Here is an 18,728-nt window from a genome sequence, read left to right on the forward strand (position 1 = left end):
AATTCATAACTAGGTGTTATAACCATATGCTACTTGTACCCTTCATTTCCATCATTTTGCATATGTTCAATTTAGTATAGTAACCTATATGAAAAATATTATTTTGGAACCATAGTTTAATATGATTGCCGCCTGTTTCCATACTTAACGCAAGAAGTGCTATCTGGCTTTTTTGTAAACCGGGACTTTTTGAGATTTTGGGGAAACATGTTGGGACACCAGGATGGGAAAGGGTTAGGTCATCCTGCCTAATTGCACTGTGAAGTTGCTTGCAAAGCATCCCATGCTACACCAGCAACAATGTACTGGTCTGGAAACATGTTATACAGCAAACTAACTTCTGAATGTCAATTTCAAAGTCATGAAAAAAATATATATTCTGCCTAATAAGGGCTGTATAATAATAACCACTTTGCCACTTTGATCCCTGCACAGCTTCCAGTGTTGTATTCCAAGCTCAGTGACTTGTCTCTGATCACAGGACTCGCTGCCACACCTACTGTATCTTCCCTTGGCAAAGCATGGAGCCTGTTTACTGCTGTTTGACTGGGCAAACATCTGATTACTTAGATACAGCGTTAGAATGCCAAAAACAACAACAGCTGCAGTGCTGGGCGGCTGGACCGATATAGCAACATGCAACAGAACAAGGTCAACGCAGTGGAGGACTGCACAGTCCCATAGGCCTCCCTCTCTCCCAACCTTGGCTTTATTTTGGTGTGTATTTCACACCTGGCTGATAGCGAAAGACAAACTAAGGGGCTGTTTACTTCCCCTGGGGAAAACGAATTTTGGGATGGGAAAGTAAAGAGTCACTCTGGAGCTGTCAACAGATCACAGAAGCTGGTCAACAGGTGAGTTATTTATTTACTTTACCTCGCTCCTCCCCCAAATATTATGTCCTGCGTCACCACACATTGAAGCCAATCATTGGGCAAATAGACCTGTGTTTAACTCTTTCAGTGGGCTTTTATAAACAAGCTGGGAATCGAGGACGAAGCCAGGAAATGTTCGTTCCCAAATGTCCAAATGTTGCTGCTCTCCAGCTCACCAGCTACAGTGGTTGAAATTTAAAGCACGGTTCTGCAACTTTCAGGAGGCTTCTGGAACATTCAGAACTTTTAAGATGTCTTTAGATATTTCAGCAGGGTTCTGGAACTTTTGTAGCTTGTACAGGACTCCTGGTGCTGCAACATCTATTACATGTAATAGATTAACTTTACAAGAAAATTACTTCCTGTAACTACAGTATTGTTGTTTTTTTCGAAGAGATACTTAAATGGCAGTACCAGATTTTATATGAAAAGTTTTTTAAGGAACTGTTTTCAGAATGTACTATTTACTGTTAGTAGCAGTACTAGTTGTGATAGTAGTGTTTATTTATGTATTTATTATTATCATTATTTTAATATACACAGTAGTTTTAATTTTACTGAGTTTCATTCTGGTGCTTCTCATCTTCTATTACTGGCTTCAGAGGAACATCATGAATTTTATTATAAATATATTTATATATTTAAAATAATAAATCAAGAATCTGCATCTTTTATAAATTATTTTAAACAAAAGAAGGATTATTCTCTTCATTCTTTAAAATGCAGCAGGGACGAAAAAAGGCTCAGAATGCTCTGAAAGATTAGTCATCTTTACCCTGAATGAAAGAAATCTGCAGCAGATGGAAACCTGGAACTTTAATAGCCCTCTGCATGAATTGGCCTCTGTTCTCTTAAAGGTCTTGGTAGCCCTCGAGCGATGAAATATATTAAAAGATATTAAGTAATATATAAATGTCAAATGTATACACATCATGTACGTGTCTGAATCAAAACTTTCACTGGGTAAAGTATCTTAGTAACTAATACAAGGGAGCCCATCCTTGATCTATAATGAATCCCAATGGAGTAAGTGGAGCGTTTCTTGCAGTGTGTAATTAGGGAAGCCTGGAAATGATGGCACTGTCAAGTCCTGGGCATCCTGAATTATCCCGAACATTGTATTTCCAAGCTCTGTAACTCCCAGAAGGAATTGCATATCCTCCACACGCTGTGTCTCCTTCTCAGTAGCCAATCACTGGCTTTCCTGTGTTCCCTCTGTGTAAACACAGTATTTTTTCCATGGTATTTTTGCACTTTCCCCATGGTCATACTATGCATTTCCCATAGTTTACCTTGGTTTGCCATGTTTATTAATATGCTTTACTCTACCTCGCTATTATTTACAATGCTTTCCCATGCTTTCACTGTGCTTTATTACACTTATTTGTGCTTCTACTGTGGTAAACTTTCATAAGGGGAAGGCTGGAATCTGAATGATATTATAATATGTACAAGAGCGCTTGGTTACTTTGATTGCAACATAAACACAAATTATATTTTGTGCTTTTGGAAATATGGCTCAGGGCAGGCGCATGTGTCAATGTGTCTAGCCTAGTCTCATCGTTGTGAACGATGAAACAGAATACAATGGATTATGTAATAATGCAGAAATTTACTGCCAGCAGTTGGTCGGTCAGTCTTAGATCATGACCGCTGCTTTCCATTCTGTGGTCCAAAACCCTTCCAGAGTCTCTGGGTCAAAACTTTTAAGGGAAGTGTAAAAATATCTACATATCCATATGCAGCAGTGTGTAGAGGGTAAAAAGCTCAGAACCTTTTCTATCAAAAAGTTAGGGCAGCAGTGTGGAGTAGTGGTTAGGGCTCTGGACTCTTGACTGGAAGGTTGTGGGTTCAATTCCAGGTGGGGGACACTGCTGCTGTACCCTTGAGCAAGGCACTTTACCTAGATTGCTCCAGTAAAAACCCAGCTGTATAAATGGGTAATTGTATGTAAAATAATGTGTAAAAAATAATATAATTGTATGTAAAAACAATGTGATATTTTGTAACAATTGTAAGTCGCCCTGGATAAGGGTGTCTGCTAAGAAATAAATAATAAGAAGAAAATAATAATAATATCAATAAATAGCAAGACCTTGAATGAGGCAGTTAGCTATTTAGCAGAGAGCTGTATGATCCACTAGCGCCTGCACTTGGTAGATCATGGGGTTCTTTCAATCAGACAAAGAACAGATATTTATTTTGAAAGTAGTAATTAATCAGCCAACGATACTGAGCACAGAGTGGGATTTAAAGTTGGATCTCTTATGGGGGCTCTCAGTGAGCAGCTATCCCCAGGCAGGGCCTGTGAATACAGAGCTGCCACGAAAGCATAAAGATGGTCTGTGAGGTTACCAGACGAAGGCTGGGTGGAGAGAAATCATTAATATTGGGATTGGATAAAAAAGAGGTCATTGATACTAGCTCAGTGGGAGAGAGAGAGAGAGAGAGAGAGAGAGAGAGAGAGAGAGAGAGAGAGAGAGAGAGAGAGAGAGAGAGAGAGAGAGGATAACCTCATAAGAGTAAACTGCATATCTGTCACTCTCTGCATGCCTGGAGTTCTCTCGTGAGAACTTTACAAAATATGTACATTGTAGTAAATAAGCTACATAGGACCCATATGAGATGTATGCCAGGACCCCCTTGAAAATGAGATCTCTCAAGGGTTCTATCCTGGTTAAATGAATACATGTGAATACGTTTGAATAGGTCTTTAGTGTGCAGTTTTGAAAGAAACACATGTTTAGATATTGTGTGCTTTCATTTTGAAACATTGTATCTAGTACAGCTTTAGGTTTATGTTTACTGTTTACTGTTTACTGTTCACCAGTTTATGTGCCTTATTCTCAGGAAATCTGTTACACTTCCTGCGTCATTTCACCTCAGCAGTGTCTTCTTGGTCAAAACGTGTTAGTGGCTGAAAGCATGTCAGTCAATAGGGGAAACAGCTGGTTGGTTAATGACAGGAAAGAAGCCACTGAAGGGGTGGGGACAATTTCACCCTCCAGATATCCAAGCAAGTGCAACACTATCTGAAAGCATGGACTGCAAACAGATTTCTTTAACCAAGTGTAGTACCAGAGATCTATTTTGAAAATAAAAGGTTTAGTATGACACGTGTTTCTTTCAAAACTGCACATTTAAACCCTATATAATGAATTGAAGTGCACAAGATAAGCTTAATGAGATATCCTTTAATGACTCAGATATGTTGCAATAAGCACTCAGACATGTGGTGATGGTTGAACTACGAACATTATTAAAACAGAACCACAGGAGCCATCATCTAGACCCCTCCCCAATCCAGCAGGTCAGCTTATGAATTCACAAACACAGAATGTGTGTGTTGTCATTGCCCATCTCAGCAGTAAGCCAACGATAAGGGCTTTATGGAAATAAACATGAGTACTCAAAGGAGATCGCTCTGGGTAAATATGTGAGAAATCACCCAGCAGCATCTCCGCTCCGTGCGCAGAGGCGGCTGGGACACAGGGAGGGCATGAATGCGCCTCTTCTGTTTTTGACACGATGAGGTCACTTTTTAAAATAAACCGTGAACTTCCTGGCCTGGGTGAGCACAGCAGAGAACGAAAGAAAGGCTTGTGCAAGACGAACAGCTTGGAAAACCACAAACAAATATTACTGACAAGCCAGCCATCACTCAGACTGGCAATGTGCTGAGAGCGTTATTAAGGTGTATTGCGATTGCTTCAGCAGCAGCTAAAACAGCAAACATCCCACAGCCAGTTATGCTGATCTTTTAGTGCAGTGCAGCACCTACACTCTGAAAGGAAGAAGAAGAAAAGGCTGCCGCAGTAAGGGAGCATCAGAGTGCTTTTTAAACGAACAGCTCGGGTGTGCGTGCATTGTACTTCTGCAGCAACATTACCTGTTGTTTTTTTTCTTTGTAGAAAGAAATGGTGCTGGATGAGAAGCTTAGCAAACCTGACCTGTTGTGTTTTGAATCAGCAGTGAGAATAAACACACAGTGAAAAGGAAAATGAAGCACTAACTGATGCTTCAGCTGTTTGTCCTTCTTTGGAGATGTTTGTGGAACAGTTAATGGAGCACAGGGTAAACATGACTGCACTGCTCTCCATTGGGGCTGTATTTCCTGAGCAAGCCTAAACACTCAAAAACATTCATTTGACTTGTTAGACTTTTTTACAAAGATTAGACATCACTGAATAAATCACAGTGGAGCGTGGTAATCTGAAAACTTACTATGTTTACATTTTAAAAATTATAAATGGTTCACTTTCCTCCGGTATAGTTCCCTCACCACTTAAGGTAGCTGTGGTAAAGCCTATGCTTAAGAAACACAATTTGGACCCTAAAGTCCTCAATAACTATAGGGTCTAGAGAGGTATCCCGCTTGTGGCTTAAACATAGGTGGCTGCACGATGAGTCTGCAGTGTGAAAAAAAGCGGTCGGCTGACAGCATACACTTCGGAGGACAGCATGTGTTTGTCTTCGCCGCTCCTGAGTCAGTGTGGGGGTGGTAGGTGAGCTGAGCCTAAAAATAATTGTATATGTCAAGTTGGGAGAAAATAATAAAATAACTGGCAATTACTAAATTAAAAATAAATAAATCAGTTATTTAAATGGTCTGATTGTGGCAGTTGTATATGTGACATGCTATACAAATGTATTGTGGTTTGTTCTTTTTTTCTGCTATGTACTGCACAGTGCTTTGCGATACTTTTGTATAAAAAGCGCTGTATAAATGCAATAAATAATAAAATAATAATATGGTAAACTGTCTGCAGCCACACAATAGGGCATGTTCCCAAAGTTTTCAAACTGTTTGGAAAGGGTAAAAAACAGCAATCTTTAAACTTCTAAAATGAATGAGAAACAACTAAAGACCTAACCCTAACCCTAACCTTCATTGGAGTTCATTTTACTGTATCTGTACAAACCAAAGTTGAACACAAATCCTACCCTGGCTCAGTGGAATTATTCACCAACACAGGAAGTCCTATTAAATGCATATGTACTAACTTATTCCTAGCACATGTCTGTTTCCAAAACAAAACACACTTGTCCAGACAGCTGTAAACCTGGAAGTGGCACTTTTACACACATCTTAAATTGTTTGTGACCTAAAAATTAGTGAGTAGCACAAAGATGTTCTAGATCCCTACCCATACTCAATGAAAAAAAAAAACACAGAACAACAACAGTATTTAATGAAAGAAAAGTTCCTTATGCAGAAAACACATTCCATTGCAAACCAGTCTGGTACGTGTACATGTGTATGTGTATGCGCACGTGTCTGTGTATGTAGGTTTGTTTGCGTATGTGTGTGTGTGTGTGTGTGTGCAGTTTTTATTACATTATTTATAAGTGGGGGCAGCAGAGAAGAAACAGCTCCAGTCCTGAGAGCTGAGGCGAGCTAGGGGCTGCCTCAATACATTTAACACCAATATCCTGTCAGCAGTGGTGTTTAGGCTGCGGTGAGAGACACGCATTAAGGTGCACAAACACTCATTTCCTCGGAGCCCAGAGAGACTGTATCAACATCAGCTTTATTTATGAAACCAACTCTGGCCCCAGAATGCAGGAGTCATAAACCCTGGTACTCCTGCAAGGCTGACAGCCCCTCCTGGAGCTGGGACAGGGGCTCACCCTTCACCCCAAAACAATTGATAGGCACAGGGTGTCATTTTTAGCACTTCATCTGAAATTGTATGGGGGGCCTGGGCTATTTGAATTTGAAAGCCACATCTTCAGCTTATTGTGCAGTGAAAAATATACCCATTTCAACTTTTGAAACTATAGTAGCATTAGCATGCTCTAAACCCATGCTCAAACAGTGAGTAGCATTTCCATGCTCTAAACCCATGCTCAAACAGAAATCTACTAAATGCAAAGGCTGGGTTTGACAGGACCTCGTACCTGCTGATGTGTTCTTCATGGCTTGTGAGTCCCGTCCCTCATATTTCCACACTTTGTCAGAGCAGCGCTGCAGGCAGGCTCAGCAATGTGAGCTCAGTGCTGAGGAATGCTGTGCTGAGCTCTGATTGCGCTTCCCTAAGAGCCAAAACCCTGCAGGTGATTTCAGAGGAATTAAGACATCCTGATGGCAAGCTGATAGTAAAGTAACACATTAGGATGTGTCTGTTTCTGTCTTTCTTTCTTTCCTGCCTATTTAAAATAACAACTCTTTGTTTCCTGTTTCAACCTGTACCATGTTAACAGAGTGTACATACTAATGTGATTACTATAGAAACATCTGCAAAAATCCATGCTTTCCGCTCTGTGAAATGCTGATAAAGCACTGGAGCAAAAATCTTGAGAAAGTAGAAGATTTGTAGAAGTGTTTTTTTTTTTAAATGTCGATTTGTCTTGAGTGAAAGGTACTAGATTGACTGCAGGTCCCCTCAACAAACACCCACACTGACATACTCAATGGAGAGAGCCATCTTCAGGGTCCCCTCAACAAACACCCACACTGACATACTCAATGGAGAGAGCCTTCTTCAGGGTCCCCTCAACAAACACCCACACTGACATACTCAATGGAGAGAGCCTTCTTCAGGGTCCCCTCAACAAACACCCACACTGACATACTCAATGGAGAGAGCCATCTTCAGGGTCCCCTCAACAAACACCCACACTGACATACTGAATGGAGAGAGCCTTCTTCAGGGTCCCCTCACACAAACACCCACACCGACATACTCAATGGAGAGAGCCTTCTTCAGGGTCCCCTCAACAAACACCCACACTGACATACTGAATGGAGAGAGCCTTCTTCAGGGTCCCCTCACACAAACACCCACGCTGACATACTCAATGGAGAGAGCCTTCTTCAGGGTCCCCTCAACAAACACCCACACCGACATACTCAATGGAGAGAGCCTTCTTCAGGGTCCCCTCAACAAACACCCACACTGACATACTCAATGGAGAGAGCCTTCTTCAGGGTCCCCTCAACAAACACCCACACTGACATACTGAATGGAGAGAGCCTTCTTCAGGGTCCCCTCACACAAACACCCACGCTGACATACTCAATGGAGAGAGCCTTCTTCAGGGTCCCCTCAACAAACACCCACACCGACATACTCAATGGAGAGAGCCTTCTTCAGGGTCCCCTCAACAAACACCCACACTGACATACTGAATGGAGAGAGCCTTCTTCAGGGTCCCCTCACACAAACACCCACGCTGACATACTCAATGGAGAGAGCCTTCTTCAGGGTCCCCTCAACAAACACCCACACCGACATACTCAATGGAGAGAGCCTTCTTCAGGGTCCCCTCAACAAACACCCACACTGACATACTCAATGGAGAGAGCCTTCTTCAGGGTCCCCTCAACAAACACCCACACTGACATACTCAATGGAGAGAGCCTTCTTCAGGGTCCCCTCAACAAACACCCACACTGACATAAATGGAGAGAGCCTTCTTCAGGGTCCCCTCACACAAACACCCACACTGACATACTCAATGGAGAGAGCCTTCTTCAGGGTCCCCTCAAACAAACACCCACACTGACATACTCAATGGAGAGAGCCTTCTTCAGGGTCCCCTCACACAAACACCCACGCTGACATACTCAATGGAGAGAGCCTTCTTCAGGGTCCCCTCAACAAACACCCACACTGACATACTCAATGGAGAGAGCCTTCTTCAGGGTCCCCTCAACAAACACCCACACCGACATACTCAATGGAGACAGCCTTCTTCAGGGTCCCCTCAACAAACACCCACACCGACATACTCAATGGAGAGAGCCTTCTTTGACAATTACTTACTTGTGGCTTTACCCGGTAGGTGAGGAAGTGCCTTTTTAAAACAGTTCTGTTAGTTGTTTTTATGGAACAAGATGACATGTTCTGAATAATACTGTCCTTTCATATATCTCTCTCTTTCTCTTCCACTTCTTCTACTTCCAGCACCAGCACCAAACCTGCAGAACGGGACGCCACAGCCTGAAAACACAGCATACATCTACTGAGAAGGGCTCACTACATGCAGTCAGTACCTGGTCAGTGCCTGGGTTACTCTCCATCAGTGCTGCTGTGAGAGGCACCATGCTTTAGCAGTTGTCCCAGTGTAACAAAATTTTAAACTGTGGCATTACCTACTGTAGTTTGCATTGTGATTTTGGTCAAGAGCATCAAGGTACTGTGATGCTGTGACTCTAGTTGCTCTGTAACACATGTTTGTAAAAGACAGCAAATACAATGTGGAGCTTTGGGGTGTGTGTTCTGTTTCTCCTATCTGATGGAAAAGGATACATTTTAAAGTACACGATGGCCTCCCCATACAGCGTGTGCTGTGAGTGTCTTTCATAATGGCTTGGGCTGCAACTAATAGAAAACGTTAAGTAAGACAATTGCTTTCAAAGTTAAGTGGTAGCTTTCTTACAATGAACACCATTTAGTACACAGGCACAAAAGAGAGAAATGACTACACCTAACAGGAAATGAGTGTGTAAATGCATGCAAGTACAGACAGAGAACAAACACAAATAGAATTAGCTTGATTGTTTCTCCTGTCATACAGTACAGTATCTAAAAAACTTGAAATAATGCTCAAGTGATTCCCACCTGAATAGCAGGAGGATAACATACTGAAAACTACACAGAGGCCTGCACTGGCCAACCACTTTCCAGATGAGCTGTAATCCAGCTGTAAGACCGGCCCGGCTGAGGTGTCCCTGCTGGGGGGCAGCTGCACCCAGACCACTGAGCTCTGTCCTCAGGGTCAGGAGAAGCGTCTGGGAGGTGGGCAACTATACTGTCAGCATATCCGTAAAGACTATAATACTCTACTGCTGTAACTGACAGGCCCAGACTAGACATATCAGCTTGTTGCTCATGGGACTGATTACTTAGACCAGACAAAAGACACAAAGCTCTAAGAACACTATGAAGAAATAACATGAAAAAGAAACATGCGCCAGTAACAGTATCGGGTTTACAAAATATGTTTATTTTTAAAGTATCACAAAGGCCCCATAAGAAAACTACTGAGCGATCGAGAAGAAGTGACTGGTACACTTGATCCATAAGCCTTGTCATGTGGAGTTGTGCAAGAATGCATTGTCACCAAGTCCCCAATAAAGTGTCATGGATTACCATAAAAGGGTATTAGCATTTGTACAGCATCTGGGGGCTAGTGTATGGATATTGCAATAGCTGAAATAATATTAGCGGTAAACTCCCCCCCCCCCCCAAAAAAAATGAAAGTAACTAATTTGAAACATGACCAGTGTAAGCACTCATTTCCTCGCCTTCCACATTTGCTGCAATGCCCTGTGATTTGCTGAGCTCTTCATGCTCCGCTGTGATTTGCTGAGCTCTTCATGCTCCCCTGTGATTTGCTGAGCTCTTCATGCTCCCCTGTGATTTGCTGAGCTCTTCATGCTCCGCTGTGATTTGCTGAGCTCTTCATGCTCCCCTGTGATTTGCTGAGCTCTTCATGCTCCGCTGTGATTTGCTGAGCTCTTCATGCTCCCCTGTGATTTGCTGAGCTCTTCATGCTCCGCTGTGATTTGCTGAGCTCTTCATGCTCCGCTGTGATTTGCTGAGCTCTTCATGCTCCGCTGTGATTTGCTGAGCTCTTCATGCTCCCCTGTGATTTGCTGAGCTCTTCATGCTCCACCGTGATTTGCTGAGCTCTTCATGCTCCCCTGTGATTTGCTGAGCTCTTCATGCTCCGCTGTGATTTGCTGAGCTCTTCATGCTCCCCTGTGATTTGCTGAGCTCTTCATGCTCCGCTGTGATTTGCTGAGCTCTTCATGCTCCCCTGTGATTTGCTGAGCTCTTCATGCTCCGCTGTGATTTGCTGAGCTCTTCATGCTCCGCTGTGATTTGCTGAGCTCTTCATGCTCCGCTGTGATTTGCTGAGCTCTTCATGCTCCGCTGTGATTTGCTGAGCTCTTCATGCTCTACTGTGCTCTTCATACTCTTCTGTGATTTGCTGAGCTCTTCATGCTCCCCTGTGATTTGCTGAGCTCTTCATGCTCCCCTGTGATTTGCTGAGTTCTTCATGCTCTGCTGTGATTTGCTGTGCTATTCACCTCTGAGTGCGTGACGGGTGGAAGGGGTTAACAAGTGATCTTGTTTGGATGGTGCCTAGTGGGGAGTGCCATTCTATTCAATCTGACAGTGTTTATGAGGGTGTGGGTGGAGAAAGGGAAGCAGATCATAATGGTGATTGCATTTGGCCAGGGGAGCTGTAAATAGGTCAGCCTCTATGCCTGTGATTTCCATGTTGTAAACTCTTCACATGCACAGTATTCAGCACAGCGTAAAGAATCCTGGCTGTGGAGCGCACTTCCCAGAGCAAACACAGCCTGTGGAAAGGACTTGATTTTTCAATGCGAGAGCTGAGGGAACGAAACACTGGGATTTTTCTTCCTTGCTGCTGCCCCTGGCCAGGCTGAAAACCAGCCAATAAAAAAATTTGCGACCCACGAAAATATGTGAAAGCCACAAGCTGTGTTTAGGAAATGTGAAATGCAAATGACCAAGTGTACCGTTCCAAGGCAGTAAAGCTTAACCTTATGGGATAGTTTCAAGAAAGGGACAAAAATACCTAAGAAACCAACCCAAAGCAGTGTTTATGGTATTCCTGTTGGCCAGTCAGCTGACATGAGAAGAGACTGCAAATACCCTCAGAGGAACTCGCAGCACAGTACCGTTTGAGTCTTTAGAATATTTCATAATTCAGATGTGGACGGTAGTTTTCCAGGTAAAGTGGAAACTTACCAGGGTGTGGTCACAATATTAGGAACCTTTCGGACTCATGCAGTAGTAGGACCATTAAGCAATTTAATGCAAAGGACCTGAACCTTGTAGCTGTATATTAGATCAAGAGCAGTTAGCTGTTGGGTGCATAAGGGATCACACATTCTTACCTGTGAGGAGTGCTTGCTGTGGCTGCCAGCGTTACTGCTGAAATAGTCAACATTCTGGTTGTTGTAAGACATGCCGTTTCCTCAGGAAGCCTGGCTGAGATGACACTGTGTCTCCCAAGAGTTTTGCTGGGACTGCTGGACTCTGATAGCGTGTACTTCCTCAAGGCTCTGGCGTGACCCTTGGTGTGCTGCAGAGCTGGCTGCGACACAGCAGAGCGAGGTCAGCAGCCACTGCAGGTTCCCATCGTAAATCAGGGACAGAGCTGAGGTGCGTGTTCATGGGATAATGACAGGCGCTCTGTTAACCCTGGCAATGAGACTGATCTGGACCATTGACCATTCACTGAGGACAGGCTGACACCACCAGCGTCATTCCACGTCATCCCAAACTGGATTTGAGCTTGGATTATCAGAGTTGAAAGCCTCTCCTGTGGTCTCTCATACACACTAGACAGGATAGCAGGGTCACAAATACCTGCATTGCAAGGATATGTTTTATTATGATATTCTGATTTCACGTTGATTTAGATCACGTTTTATATATTTTTGTATGTCACTTTATAATCAATTTGTATCCCCTAGGTAGTCCAAGGTAATTAGCTATAACATATGTCTGTGAAGCAGATGAAGATGTAATTATTGCAGCACTATAAAAACACTATATAGCACTGAAAAGAAAGTGTGTGTCCGAAACAACTTAAAAGGCATACATTCCATTTTAAAACTATTTTTTAGTGTGAAATCGGCTATATGGCCCAGTTGTCAGTAGTTTAGTAATACACAGTAACCTTAAATTGAATGTACTGTTTTGTACACCATGTCTAAGGAGGTGTTACATACAGTGGGGAACCACTGTTATAAGAAAAGGGAATGAGTTCAGTGTCTGTGTGTGTCTGCTGATAAAAGTTTCTTCATTTCTGCTTTTCATATCGCACTAGAAAGTGAACAAAAACAAAAACACTGTGAGATCTTCCCACACTGCACTAGAAGTCCATTGGTCTGCTTATCACTAAAGATAAAACGGAAGAGTCTGATCCCACGCCAGCCCTTCCCATTGCAGGGTTGTACTGTATCTCTAGCCAATGCCACAAGGAATCATTTCTTACTTGTTTTATTTATTTATTGAACCAGGAAGGTACCCACTGACACTAAAGACTCATTTACAAGAGGGTCCTCACCTACCCCTTTCACATAACAACATATATAATCATGTCACATTATAACATTACAAATTGCCTCAGGCACATTTTGTTTAAATATGGAAAGGCTAGAGGCTACAACTATGGACAAAAGTTTTGCATCACCTAGAATTTTAGAATTAAGACATCTTTAAAAAAAAAAAACAACAACAACAAAAAAAAAACATATGAACATAATTTAGATATTTTATTTAACATCATGTAATCAAACAAAGTACTAAATGATATTGCAAAATCCATAATGTAGTACAGTAGTATTTCATGTTAGATTTCAAGCAGGTTTCATTTGACTTTATGAAGCAAAGTTAGTTAATTCTATAGGGTGACGCAACACTTTTGAACATAGCTGTAGGCCACCTATGAGGGAATGAAGCAGAGACTAACAGAAGTAGATTGGAGTAAAATAGAGAAAACATCCACATTTTGGCTATTTTTCAAAGATGTAGTACTAGAGACGCAAAACAATTATATCCCAAAAGTAGACAAACCAAAATCTAAAACAAAATGGTTTAATAGATCAATAATTAAAAAATATCCAGACAAAAAGGCACTTTACAGAGCGTTTAAAAGGGACCAAAAACAAAGTACACAGAAAGAGTACTTGGAACTGCAAATGCAAGTCAAAAAGGAAGTTAGAAAGGCCAAGAGAGAGCTAGAAATGAACATTGCTAAGGGGGCTAAAACCAATTCCAAAAAGTTTTTCCAATATTATAACAGCAAGAGAACATTCAAGGAGGAGGTAACATGTCTAAGAGATACAAATGGCAACATCATAGACAAAGAGAAAAAATAGTTTTAACAAAGGAGGATATACACAACATGCCCCACATGTCGACCTGTTCCTATCCAATTTTAAATAACTTTAGCATAACAGAGGCAGAAGTGTTAAAGGGACTAGGAGCTCTTAAAATAAACAAATCCCCTGGGCCGGATGGGATCCTCCCAATAGTACTCGCAGAAATGAAAGAAGTTATTTACAAACCGTTAACCAATATCAAGCAACGGTCTCTTGACACAGTCAATGTCGACTTAAGGGACTTTTTCAACCTGAAAAAAGAAACAAGGACCAGGGGTCACAAATGGAGATTTGATAAAGGGGCATTCAGAACAGAAAATAGAAGGCACTTTTTTACACAGAGAATTGTGGGAGTCTGGAACCAACTCCCCAGTAATGTTGTTGAAGCTGACACCCTGGGATCCTTCAAGAAGCTGCTTGATGAGATTCTGGGATCAATAAGCTACTAACAACCAAACGAGCAAGATGGGCCGAATGGCCTCCTCTCGTTTGTAAACTTTCATCTTATTGGCAGTTCTTACATTCTTTGCCCAGAGAGAATTCCTTTATCAGCGTTTCCATCATTGTATTGAAACGCTTGGCTCTGCTCAGTCACTGGGTCATCCTCAGCTGCAGATAGCTGTAGTGTGTGTTGTATTGAAACGCTTGGCTCTGCTCAGTCACTGGGTCATCCTCAGCTGCAGATAGCTGTAGTGTGTGTTGTATTGAAACGCTTGGCTCTGCTCAGTCACTGGGTCATCCTCAGCTGCAGATAGCTGTAGTGTGTGTTGTATTGAAACGCTTGGCTCTGCTCAGTCACTGGGTTGTCCTCATCTGCAGATAGCTGTAGTGTGTGTTGTATTGAAACGCTTGGCTCTGCTCAGTCACTGGGTCGTCCTCAGCTGCAGATAGCTGTAGTGTGTGTTGTATTGAAACGCTTGGCTCTGCTCAGTCACTGGGTTGTCCTCATCTGCAGATAGCTGTAGTGTGTGTTGTATTGAAACGCTTGGCTCTGCTCAGTCACTGGGTCATCCTCAGCTGCAGATAGCTGTAGTGTGTGTTGTATTGAAACGCTTGGCTCTGCTCAGTCACTGGGTTGTCCTCATCTGCAGATAGCTGTAGTGTGTGTTGTATTGAAATGCTTGGCTCTGCTCAGTCACTGGGTTGTCCTCATCTGCAGATAGCTGTAGTGTGTGTTGTATTGAAACGCTTGGCTCTGCTCAGTCACTGGGTCATCCTCAGCTGCAGATAGCTGTAGTGTGTGTTGTATTGAAACGCTTGGCTCTGCTCAGTCACTGGGTTGTCCTCATCTGCAGATAGCTGTAGTGTGTGTTGTATTGAAACGCTTGGCTCTGCTCAGTCACTGGGTTGTCCTCATCTGCAGATAGCTGTAGTGTGTGTTGTATTGAAACGCTTGGCTCTGCTCAGCCACTGGGTTGTCCTCATCTGCAGATAGCTGTAGTGTGTGTTGTATTGAAACGCTTGGCTCTGCTCAGTCACTGGGTTGTCCTCATCTGCAGATAGCTGTAGTGTGTGTTGTATTGAAACGCTTGGCTCTGCTCAGTCACTGGGTTGTCCTCATCTGCAGATAGCTGTAGTGTGTGTTGTATTGTTGCGGTGTGGGTTTTTACAATACAAACTGGGGCTCGGGAGGAAACCACACTTGTGTGCACAGTTTCCATTCTCAAAAGATCAGAGGCGTTTATACAGCAGGGCTTTCGTAAACACCGCCTCCCTCTTCTTATACAGCAGGGCTTTCTTAAACGCCCTTAGAAAAGTTGCACAAGTCATTTTGCAGTTTTCCCATGATTGCATACTATGCATTTCGCGTAGTTCACTATGGTTTGCCATGCTCTTTGCCATACCTTTCTGTGAATTACAATGCTCACCTAGAGTATGCTTTACCTATTGGAAGCTTTCCTAAGGGCATACCCCCATTCATATAGAAGTTTGGGTTTGCTGGTTATTATTGCCAGTTGAGTAAGCAGATACAATGCTTGCTATAGAACAGTGGCTCCCAACTCTGATCCTCAAGGTCGATCCAGTCCAGTACTTTGTTCAAATCAAGTCCTAAGTCAGTTTATGTACCCTCAAAATTACAATGCAATTAACTAATTCAGGACCTGGTTTGGAAGAAAATCTGTGGTCTGAGGGTCAAAGCTGGGAAGCCCTGTTACAGAAGTGGATTTCAGACTTTCTACATTAGTTACTTCTGAAAATGGCAACTACAGGGACATTGTTTGTAAATTGTGGTGGCACCACAATGCCGTTTATTGGTATCCCCAATTGGTATCACAATGCAGTTTACTGGTGACCCCAACAATCTTCTTTGATTTGTCTGATTCACTTCTCCTAATCACCCCCCAGTCCAGGCACCTGGAGCTGTGTGAGGACGCTTGCATTGCACTAACCCACTGCCAGCCTGTCTGATTGGAGCCATGCTATTGGCCCATCAACTCTCAAGAGCGCCGAAATGAAGACACTAAAGTTAAAAGATAATAGCTCGAAGGAGGTAATGTAAACATAACCAATGAGTGAAGAGAGAGATAAGCACAGAGGGAGCCCTTAGAAGAGGTCACCATGGTGTTTCTGCACTTTTACAATGCTTTCAACTGCTTACAGATATCGTGTGCTGTACCTCATCAACCGCTGTGGTGCTACACCACCAGCTGAACAGTGCAATATCACTTACAGATATCGTGTGCTGTACCTCGTCACCCGCTGTGGTGCTACACCACCAGCTGAACAGTGCAATATCACTTGCAGATATCGTGTGCTGTTCCTCATCACCCGCTGTGGTGCTACACCACCAGCTGAACAGTGCAATATCACTTACAGATATCGTGTGCTGTACCTCATCACCCGCTGTGGTGCTACACCACCAGCTGAACAGTGCAATATCACTTACAGATATCGTGTGCTGTACCTCGTCACCCGCTGTGGTGCTACACCACCAGCTGAACAGTGCAATATCACTTACAGATATCGTGTGCTGTACCTCGTCACCCGCTGTGGTGCTACACCACCAGCTGAACAGTGCAATATCACTTACAGATATCGTGTGCTGTTCCTCGTCACCCGCTGTGGTGCTACACCACCAGCTGAACAGTGCAATATCACTTACAGATATCGTGTGCTGTACCTCGTCACCCGCTGTGGTGCTACACCACCAGCTGAACAGTGCAATATCACTTACAGATATCGTATGCTGTACCTCATCACCCGCTGTGGTGCTACACCACCAGCTGAACAGACAATATCACTTACAGATATCGTGTGCTGTTCCTCGTCACCCGCTGTGGCCCATGTTGATAGCCCCTGAATCTGCTTGCCTGTTGGTTTGCCAGCTCCATTGCTCTTGCTCTGCAGTAACTGTTTTCACACACATGGAACATGTTTATGCACTAGAACCTGGATTGCACTGGCAACTGTGCTGCAAACAGGGAGTCACAGTCTGGTGTCCCAGAAAAAAGGCAGCTTGTCTGAGCAGAGGAGAGGGGGAGCTGTGAGGTGCTCTTTCCTCTTGAACCTTTGCTGCTTGTATACAGTATACTGTGTGTCTGAACCCTGTGAGAGAAGACCACCTCTAAAAGTCATCCCAGGGCTAAATGGGTAAACAAGGGACTCCACTTGGAAAGGAAGGTCACAGACACTCACAGTGCTTTGCAACAAAGATTTTCTTGTGTTGAGAATTTACGTGCAAGTGTCTTCAACTTGACCCAGCTGTAGCAATGCAGTGACCTGGCATTCTGCAGTTTCTAAAACAAGATATTGTTGTTTCCTTTCTTTGTGTTTTGTGATTTATCAAAAGATACCAGATTGTCGAGATACTGTATTTTTAGAACAAAGTCCTTTTGAAGAGTCATTTGGAGGAAGGTAGAGCACACATGTACCCCAGCACAGCCCCGGGAATATCCCACTACATCCCACTCTCCACACCCAACAATGAAGTAATACAGAATGTGTCTATTGTGGCAAACAGACACACACAGGTAAGTGGTTCTAAACACAAAGACGACTCAAATGACCTCAGGCAATTACGAGCTGAAAGTGCACCAACACAACTGCCCTGTGTGCATATCCACAGCTCCAGCTTGGTGTGCATGGTAATAAGACACTTGCATGCTGCTGTGGAATGTTAAAAAAAAAAGATTCCACCATGCTGTTTTTGGAAAGTGTTTTTGAAACGGTGAGAGAGCAGCAGACTGTTTGCACTGCCAGAGTTTCCCTTCAGACAGCTGTGCAAGACAACAGTAGACTTCAATCCAGAAACACAGCTGATCATTTAAGGGTTACCCTTTTCCCAGACTGTTCCTTAGATTCAGTTCCTAATAGCCTGTCACCCTCTTGAGTCATTGGTCATTTTATTCTGCGATGATTCTTCTCAGTATAAAAGATCAAACAACTTTCATATACAGTGGTGAAATGTAATAGGTCAACATGTAAAAGCATACAGTATTTTGGAATAAAAAATAAATGATTAAACTTTAATGCTGGAGGTTATTTAACAGTATGCAAATATTCTATTTAAATCAATTTATATGCAAACCACTCTGGTCTGCCAGACAGTTTTTTTTTATACCAGTCAACCATTTCTAACATTTTCAGGGAAATCCATTCAACCGCACAGAGGACTTGCAGTCGTCAGTTTTTCCAAGTCAATACAAAGACCAGTCCCAGAGAGCCTACAGCTAGAGGGGTACCGCATGGTGAATCCACCTGTAGCTTTCCAGAGAGGACACTTGCTGTAGCAGAGGCAGACCGTGAAAACCACTCCATGGAACAGCCAGTGCAAGACAAATACCCTGCCTGAAGAAGAATACCTAGATTCAACTCTGAAGAGGATCTGATCCAACCCCAAAACAGCACACAACGGCAACCACGTTTGTCTGCAGTGTCTGATTTTTACTGTAAACTGGACAATTTTGAACAGGGTAAGCAGATCTAGGCAGAAGTTTACTCAACCCTCTTGAGAGAAAAAAGCTGCAATATTCGAG

General features: G+C 43.0%; 1 long non-coding RNA gene across 2 annotated transcripts; it reads left to right on the forward strand.

The window, feature by feature from the left end:
• Positions 1–653: 653 nt before the first annotated feature.
• Positions 654–18,622, forward strand: LOC117411345 (uncharacterized). 2 transcript variants are annotated; one of them, XR_004545781.3, is made up of 4 exons: positions 654–854; positions 8,786–8,877; positions 17,543–17,723; positions 18,340–18,622. It is a non-coding gene; the product is annotated as an uncharacterized LOC117411345 (long non-coding RNA). The 2 variants fall into 2 exon arrangements; XR_004545782.3 differs by having other exon boundaries at positions 17,574–17,723.
• The last annotated feature ends 106 nt before the right edge of the window (positions 18,623–18,728 follow it).

The sequence above is a fragment of the Acipenser ruthenus genome, chromosome 6, assembly GCF_902713425.1.
Source record: "Acipenser ruthenus chromosome 6, fAciRut3.2 maternal haplotype, whole genome shotgun sequence".
In the NCBI taxonomy this organism is placed as follows: domain Eukaryota; kingdom Metazoa; phylum Chordata; class Actinopteri; order Acipenseriformes; family Acipenseridae; genus Acipenser; species Acipenser ruthenus.